Source organism: Neltuma alba, unplaced genomic scaffold (genome assembly GCF_004799145.2).
Source record: "Neltuma alba isolate B1F8T4 unplaced genomic scaffold, ASM479914v2 tig00011700_pilon, whole genome shotgun sequence".
Taxonomy (NCBI): Eukaryota; Viridiplantae; Streptophyta; class Magnoliopsida; order Fabales; family Fabaceae; genus Neltuma; species Neltuma alba.
In genome coordinates, this window is record NW_021636337.1 from 6563 (window position 1) to 16177 (window position 9615).

General features: G+C 31.6%; 1 pseudogene; it reads right to left on the reverse strand.

The window, feature by feature from the left end:
- Positions 1-473: 473 nt before the first annotated feature.
- Positions 474-4687, reverse strand: LOC114716980 (lipid phosphate phosphatase 2-like; annotated as a pseudogene).
- Positions 4688-9615: the final 4928 nt, after the last annotated feature.

Sequence of the window (9615 nt, forward strand, 5' to 3'; positions counted from 1 at the left end):
TACAATCTTACAAATTATGATCTAATTCTTTATTAACTAGATGAACTTTTTTTTTGGCTTTTGCTTTTCTTTTCCTCAGCTATACAAGGGTGACATTTTTTTCCAAAAGAAAAAAAAAAAAAAGAATTATATTTGAGATCCGAGAAAGTAGTGTTGATTCTATGGACTACCTATCCTTTCACAGCATGTCCTACACAATTATCATTACTATTGCAAGTCTAAAATTTTAAAAATTGCAACTGCTACTAAAAGGGTTTACTCTTTCTTCTACCTCTTGAGTACAAATGACACAAACAATTTTCAATTGTATATTTTAATTACTTTGTTGAAAAGTGAAATGACCATTAATATTTTTAGTTTTGTCTATCATAATACTTCTCTTAAAAGTATATTATAATCTGCTATAGAAGATCAAATTCATCATTTTGGTTGGAAACAATATAAAGTATCCAGATCAAAGATCAAGAACATAATTGAGCTGCACAAATAATACCTCTATCTTGCACTCGTTTAATTTTCTCACAACTTCTGAAACTTTTACAAGGTTGGATCTGAACACCAATTACAAAGTTTAAAACAGTGTTTAGATAACTAACAAAAATCATACACTGCTCACTCTATAATCATCTCGGAAAGTATCCTATCTAAACTGAGGAAATGAGCATCAGCATATATCAATTTCAATTCTTCCAGAAAGCTACAGAGGCAGAAATCTGCAATGAAATTCACAAACCCTATAACTTTTTACAGACTACGCACATGTGATCTTTTCCCAATCACCCATAGACTAAAGTCCTTGTCTCCTTGCATTTTGTGATCCATCAAATATAGGAGTTGAATCCCGTTATTGCCTCGAGCAACATGACCATCTTGTTGAGGTGGAATACTTACAATATGCATCTCACCAGGTTGTGGGCTGATAATGTCATTGTTCATAGACGAGACTTGAGCACCATTTTGTGATTCAGCCAACATCTGAAAATATGCGTAAGGGCCCCAACCTAGACGCAGAAATATATGAAAATGATGAATATTAGAAAGTCCTGAACGAATATCAAAAAGCCGGACCCTCGGAGAAGACATGATGGAAAACAAGATTATATATACTTCAGGTTAAACAACTAGCAAGGCGTTGATACAGAATCCAAACTTGCATAATCCTAAGCAACAATATGTATGAACATTAATTATTTGATGGAATGTTTAAAACACGTGCTGCTATGAACACCACAAAATTTTTTCAATCTTTTGAGTTGATCATGCCAAAAAAGGACCGGCATAATTAAGCTCAAAGAAACACGTCCAGATGCAAAACAAATGCTAATCACATCAGTCCTTCAAAGTTTCAGCACTCCAAGGAACTTTAAATATAAAAAGCAAACATAAACACACGGCTACCAGGAATCCCCTTTCGGGGCAACAAAGCGCTTTCAAACTTGAACTGATACTCCTACTGATATAGTTTTATGAAAAATTATAAACATAATTAAAGAGGTTATATATGCCAGGAGAAGAGGTAAAGTGTAAACTATTCAACAGAAATCCAGAATCACAATCATAGCTTATAGCCAAAATCATATAGCAGCTCCTCCACATCTTAAAGAAGATGCTAGAAGCGACTTCCATGATTATTGAATTAAAATTGAGAAAACATTCAGCAATATTAGCATGTTGATATCACATTTACTTGCTTTTATTTAGGCCTTCAGCTTTGTCAAGGTTATTTCAACTCACAAGAAATGAAAGATTACAATTGGTTTTTACAAATGTAGTCAAAGGATCGTTCCATCGTGCATTTTATTAAAGTTTTAACTTGAACAGAAAGTATGGGAACAACAACGATTGAACTCTTGTCCACTCAAACTTGAAGGCTTCAATACCATTTCAGGATAATTTCAAGCCAAGCCTTAAGCGACTAAGACAAGTTTCATGATCAGTTTTATTACCATGTCTAAAGCCTAAGCTCAAAGCATGGTTAACATGTTTATTTGAAGCACACCTTTAACATACTGAAGCAAAGTAGTATCATAGAACACATAGTTGAAAGAGGAAAAACAGACTGTCCCAACAATTCAATGTGTGTTAAGAGGACAAGGACCAATTCATGGACATACCATCTGCATGATATGGAGGAGGAAAGAATTGCAAGTAACAAAAAGAAGCAATTCCGGTTCCTGCATAAAAGAAGTTCACATAAGGAACCGTGAAGAAAGGCATATGTTAATATTTAGTCAAATACAAACAGGGATTTTCAGGCCATAAACAACACACCAATAAGACCTCCAGTAAACACATCTTGCCAATGATGCCAATAGTCATCAACACGTGAGACGGCAACCATAGCTGCCATGAGGATTGGTAAGAAAACAATACAGAGCTTTGCAACATGGCCCCTACGATCAAACACCTTAATCTTTCCAGATAGATACCAGGCAAGAAAAGTAAGACCAGCAAAAGACCCTGCATAAAAAACAATTAAATAGTGGTTAGCTTATTGTGAGGTAGCTCATGAAGTTTGCAACTTATTTTTACTTTTTCAGCTAGCTGACTCAATGGCAACTTAAGTTCTGACAATGGTAATCTTTTCCATTACTACCCAAAGTAACTTCACACTCGACCTGCTAATCCATGTTTGGTCCAGAACTTGGATGACTTAATGAAATTGAAGCATTTCATGAAACTTAAGTATATGATTGCAGCGTGTGTAAACAGCAGTACAGAAAAATTGGGAAAACTAGGAGGGGATAGGATCACTCGAAGAAAATGAAGACATCAGGTTCTAAACAATGCAACCAAAAAAAACAAAGCATGTGACAACACCCCTGAACTTGGGTAGATTGCATGTCGGCCCATTAGATTACTTACAAGAGGTATGTCCACTAGGGAAACTTTTGTGCCCCTCCTTGATAACACTCTTATCTCCAGTGCACATAACATCACTTGTTACTGGATCAAACACCTGAACATGTCATGCGCCAATGCCATGTTAACTGTGCAGATAACTTAACTGAAGCAATGTGCATCACATAGAAATAATATTATTGTTTCTAAGACAAAATGGTTAGTTCATAAACTAAAGAACCCACCCCTTTGCCATCAGGAAAACATCGCCAAAAGAAGTCAGGCCGTGGCCGTCCAACACCATCTTTGATAGCATCAGTTATCACCGCAGTAATTAGAACAGAAAATAGAAGCCCTGAAAAATACATTTTGCAATAAATAATGTTAAAAAATAAGAATTATGGCAGAGTGATGCGCATAAGAGATGGACAGAAAAGGCTTTTAAAGAATAAAAAATGTACCCAAAATAGCATGATGAAAGTCATAAATGTCCTTTCGCTTGATATAGTAGACAAGAATGACCGCCAGTGGCAGCAATATTGCTATTATCTATCCAGGAAATTAAAATTCAAGAGTTTATATTTAAACAGATCACACCACAAGGGCCAAGAAAAGATGCAAATTCATTTTTGAATGAAAAAATTCCTCGAAGAAAAACGAACCGGGACAGCCCAAAACGGGACAGTATTAGCTTTCAGTGGGTATCTCAGGTCAGTCATCATCCCCGCTCCAACAAAGCGGTGAAACGGCTCTATCACATTCAAGATGACATCAATGAAGACAAGAAGCAAAAGAATTAACCAATCATGCAAATGTGTTCTTGCCACTTTAGCTCCATGTGATTTAATGGTGTGCCTAGGCAACTGAACTTCTGGCATTTTTCTCTGTCAATGACAAAATAGGAAGATTAGCAAAACTTCTTCAAAATTTAAATCACCACAAATTAAAGGAATACAATGACATCGAAGATTGAAAGTATTAAGAAAATAAAAGGAATGTCGAGTTAAAACATCAAGACAGAACATAGCAGAAAAATGAGACTAACAAGGAGGGGACTCCCAGTGTGCCGAGAATAATTTGGATCATAATCCAATATAGATGGTAGACTTTAAGAACAAACTTCAACAGAAGATAAGAGAAAACCAAATCCTCGATCGGCAACTGGAAGATGTAACTTTTCAAAGCGGAAGCCAAAAAAAGAAAAAGCAATAAAGTCTCGAACAAAAGCAAACATATGCGTAGTAAACATATCTCAAACTAACTATACTCTCAAACTGTGGAATCGCGAGACATCCTAATTGAAGTGGAACGGACGGTTCAGTCATCTTCTCTCTGTTTCTATTTTAAATGAATTTCATGTGCAATGGACTCTGCATGCAGCTTTAAAAAGGAAAAAAAAAAAAGGAACGAGAAAGAGGGATGCCAAGAAACAAATTTTAAAAAAGAAAAAAAGCTCATATTTTGTTTAATAAACACACACAGAGGGAACACAATGCGCACGAGAGATCAGAGAGGTTCATCACCAGAGGCACAAACCTGCACGGAATCGGAGGTAGCCAGGAATGCGAGAATTGAATTTTGAGGGAATGATTGGAAATGCTTTACGAAGAAGAAGATTCAAACGTAGAGGGAAAAAGCAAGCGAGGAGTTTGAGAAGGAGGCGAAGAGGACGATGGATTTAAAAAAGAAAAAACGACGCGGAGAGGAAAAGAGACGCGTGGGTCATATGTGGACCTATGAGTCGCGTGAGCCTCACCAAATGGAAATCAGGTTTTGATTAGAGCAAGATAAAGGTGTGATCGCTCTTGTGTTTTTCCTAATTAGTGAGCACTGGAAGGAAAAAGTAGTCAGGGAAGAAGAAGACAGGATCCTTGGCTTCTGCTAAAATCTGAACAACTTTTCTTCCCGTTTGTGATAATATTGAGGGGCCAGCCGGCCGGGAAACAGACAATAGTGTCAAAAAAACCAGATGGTTCAACTAACGTATTATATAACCATTGACTGGATTTTAAGTGGGAAGATAAGAGACAAATTATTTGGATTTTTTTGGGTTTCTAAACGTTCTTAAGTTCAGATCCAATTTAATCAATTTCACCCTTATTTATTTCATAAAAGAAAGAATAGAAAAATATAAGAATGATTTGTGAGTGTGAGGGGAAATTTTTTTAATAAGAATAAAATTAAAATTTTTTTATCAATTTAATACATTTCTTATGCAAAAATATATTACAAGTGACGCATATATTAAAGACCGAAATGATAATGTTATTATGTTTGCTATTAAACTTATTATGAGTTTATTTCATATATATTATTATGTACAGTTATTTTTATAAAAATTTTATTTAATTATTATATTATTAGTTCAACATCCGGCCTAACCAATTAAACTGTAAATTGCTAGATTTTCTATTTTAAGTTCTAATCATCCTCAATGTGAAACAATTAACATTTTTTTAAATGTTTGGCTAAAGTACATTAAAAAAGTGTTTTGCGTTTGATATAAAATTCTTCTTATATACTTTTTTTTTTGTATATAGTAAAAAAAATTTTAAAAATTAAAATCATAATTTTTTTTTCACCCAATAATTATCCACAATTTTCCATGAATGCACGTATTCGTTCAGTATTTTAATTTTAAGTTTCTCTATTTAACGCACTGGAAGTCAATAGTCTAATAAATGAAAGGTGTTTTAGAAGAGGTGTTTTAGAATCATTATCATAAATTATTGACATGTTAATTACAAAAGAAAAAACTACTTATTTTTTAATCACTGTAAATTAGGTCAAGAGATCCGAATATAAGAGACTAATTATCCCCTTCGACATTTTGACCATGCCCTTCGTTATATATAATTGGGTTTTATGAGTCTCGTTAAATATTTGTTAAAATTTTAAAATCAATTGAGGCATTTTAGGGGGGAAAATACACGTTGTGTCATAGTTATGTGAGTACATGCTTTCAAATTTTTAATAAATTATTTTTACTACTTTTAAAATGAAAACATAATTATTTATTCCTTTATAATCACTTTTTATTTTTTTACTTATTTCTTGTCATTTTAATACGCAGGGGTTAATGTCCAAAGAAATTTAAATTCATATGTTTATACATTTATATACTTAAAAGCGAATTAATCCAAGGCCTGACTTAATAGTAAATAAGAACATCCTCAATACTTTAAACTTTCTATTTTAACTAAGGAAACTTATGATTTTTTTACAATTTTCCACAAATCGAATAGTTCTTATTTAGCATTAATTTTCCAATCAGGTTTTAAATTGGCATTTTCCCTTTATATTTTCATATTCGTTATTTCTATTTTGAAACTTTCAATAAAGTTTGTTCACCCAAATAAATAAAAATTTGTTAACAAGGTTTAGATAGTTGGTTGTTAATATATACACTCAATAAAATATTAAAATTACCCCACTCTAAATTTCTCAAAATTATTAACATTTTTTTTTTGTAGGTGAGTGCCATCATCAATTTTTTTTTCCTGAAAAAGGGGAATTAAAAAAAATAAAAAGCAACTAAGATACCTTGCTTGTTTGGAGGAAATCTCCAAGAAATTCTGTGGATTAGATAAACAAAAACAAAATTCAATTCAAAGAAAGGCAACCGAATAATGGACCACACGCCGAGCTGGCAGCTACCCGTCCCAGTTTTTTATGACCCGCAGCTGCCCGTCCCAGTTGGTCCATGGATTATTAATATATTATATATTTTAGAGTCAAAGAGTAATAGTATATTTTAATTTTGAATAGAGTTGTCAATAAGAATCAAAGCTTAAAAAGACCGGCCTTTTAAAACCCGCATGTTTTAAAATTATCATATTATTAAAGGCCGGCCCTCGGACGTGTGGACTCAGGGTCTAAAAGGACTGGTCCTTTTATGTTATTTTTTTAAAATTTAAATTCTCTTTAATCGTTTTGAAATTAAAACAATAAAACTTCTAAATTTTTTTATTCAAATTATAATATTAGTAAAATAAACTGATGATGTATAAAGAAAAACATCAAACATTAATGAAGTATTATCCAAACTAAGAAAAACCAAATAAAATAGGGAAAGAAAAATGATAAAAACCAAGCAACTAAAAATTAAGAACATCAACATGATTATTATCTTCATCTTCATCACCATCATCAAAATCAAGAATATTTGATTGTTCTTCACTAGAGGTGTGCTTTTTTTCATGATAAAAATATCAAGGTTTTTGTTTTCATCACTTTGTCTAAAGTAAAACTATATAGTAGTTACGAATACAAATGAAAGTCTAAATATTTTTTAAAATAAGAAAATTTCTATACTTTGTAAAGACATGTGAATCGATAGTAAAAAAAATTCACTAGTTACATTAGTGATTGAAATGCTAAGAATATCAACTATCACCTTTGAAAGAATTGAAAATTGATTTTAATTGTCCTTCCACCAGTTCAAGACATCTGATTGTTTTCAATTATATAGATTAAGTATTAGTTCTTCTAAATAATTTTCTAATTCAGACTTATCCATAAAAAACAAATCCATAATTATATAAATATCTTGATAATTAAAAAATTAGGTGGGTTTAAAAGGACTGGCCTTTTTATTTCTGAGCCCTAAATTTTAAACCCAATTTTGTTTTCAGCATCATCAAATACAAGCCCGACCCTTTACTTAAAAAGGCTTAAACGGGTTGGTCCGATGGTTTCAGCCTGTTTTGACGGTTCTAATTTTGAATCACAAATTTTTTAAGTGGATATTTTAATTACAGCTTAATTAATTAGTTAGTTAACATTATCATTAGGAGTTCTTTTATACTGGAATGGAAAGAAGTTATATGGGAAAGGGGCAGTGGCCCTTCTACAGAATGGTACATTACAAGTATTTATATGTAGATAAGACTATATTGGAGAAAAATTATTTTTAAGGATTAAATTTAAAAGTATTTTTTTTAAGGACTCCAAGTAGTAAATGCTCGTGATTTTACTTATAAATTTGCACTATTTGAGTAATAAATAATAGTAAATATCCTTCATCTTATAAAATTGTATGCACTATTTCAATGGGAAATACTTGTAGTTTACTTGATAAATTTGCACTATGTGAGAGGTAAATTTGATGTCTTTGGAAATAAAATAACTTCTGAATTTGTTCTTCCATTCTTGAGACTCATTTTCCCGAACCATATTATATTTTATTAAACATGTTGGACATTAAAAAAAAGAAAAACTAAATACATAATAGAAGCATAATGAATATCATAATGAAGAACAAATGGGACTATGGGAGGAGTGTAATTCTTTTTCTTTATTATAGTCAATAGTTTGCTTTTATCTTAAGTATTTATTGTTTTTCACTTACTATTTTCCATGCAATTTCCTAAAGAATATTATTGGAAAAAAATTGTATATAACTACATATTGAAAAACTCTAACTAATTAACCTACTAAATTTAGACTCTATTTAAATTTATGATATACCTTGAATCTCTAATTGGCATGCATACAATTGGGAGAGTGTGATTAAAAACACGCTAATTACCAATAAGTGTTGATCGAGGTGATAAGTAGTTTTACTAGATGTAAGAATGAAAACATAAGTTTAAACTCCAAAAAACTCACTTGTTAGTAAAGGAGGTAATCACTTCTTAAATCCAGACTACTTAGTTGTTCAGGTACTGACTGGTAGGTTTCCCTCATGCAAAAAAAAAGAAAAGATAATTTAATAGTGAAGTGGATGGTCAAATTACGCAAAACATTTAAGAATTAATAATGTGTTACAAATATTCATAACATAGAAGCTACACCTGGTGGAGAATTATCTAAAAACCTTTTGATTATATATGAACCCCAAGTCAATGATTCTTCATAATATTGTCGTTTTAAACATTTGGCTTAACGATGAAGGCAAACATGCTCTTACTTTTTATTCTCTTCCCATTGTTTTTTATTAATTTGTTGAATTTAACCTTTTTTTTTATAATGTTTTTTAATAGATTAGGACCATATGCTCATGCCTCTAGATGTTTTGAAATACAATTCTAAGTATGCATGTATGTATGTATATTTCTACAGCGTATTTAGCATGTACAACTAATAATGCCAAGGAAAAGCTTGGATATGCTACGAAACTATAAATATAACGTCTTGTTTAACAGGGTCAAAATAGGTTAGAGGTCTGTTAGAGGCCTATATTTTGTGTTGGTTTGATCCTACAGATGAGCCTATTTAAGTAAAGAGGTTTGAACTGTTACCTAAAGTCTCAAACGATCATGTTTATTAATAAATATGTATATTTTTATTTTTAATCATAAATGTTTTAAGTGGATATTTTAATTACAGCTTAATTAATTAATTAACATTATTTACGAGTTCTTTTATGGTGGGGTGGAAGAAGTTATATGGGAAAGGGGCACTGGCCTTCCTACAAAATGATACTATCTCCGATCCTAATTATAAGAGTTAGTTGACTAATTTGAGGAGATTAAGAAAATAAGTTAAGTTAGTTATTTGTAATAAATAAGTGTTGTCTCTCCTAAAATATCATTGCTAATCAAGTGTATTGGCTATAACTATCATTGTTAGAATGATTATTTTGAAAAAAAAAATACATAAATATGAAAGACAGTGGATTGGGATCTTATATTTAACACTATAATAAAAGTCAAATAAAGTCTTATATTAAGGACTGAAGGTAGTATACATTGCAAGTATCTACATAGGTAAAACTATATTGGAGAAAAGGCATGTTTAAGGATTAAATTTAAAAGTATGCTTTAAGGACTC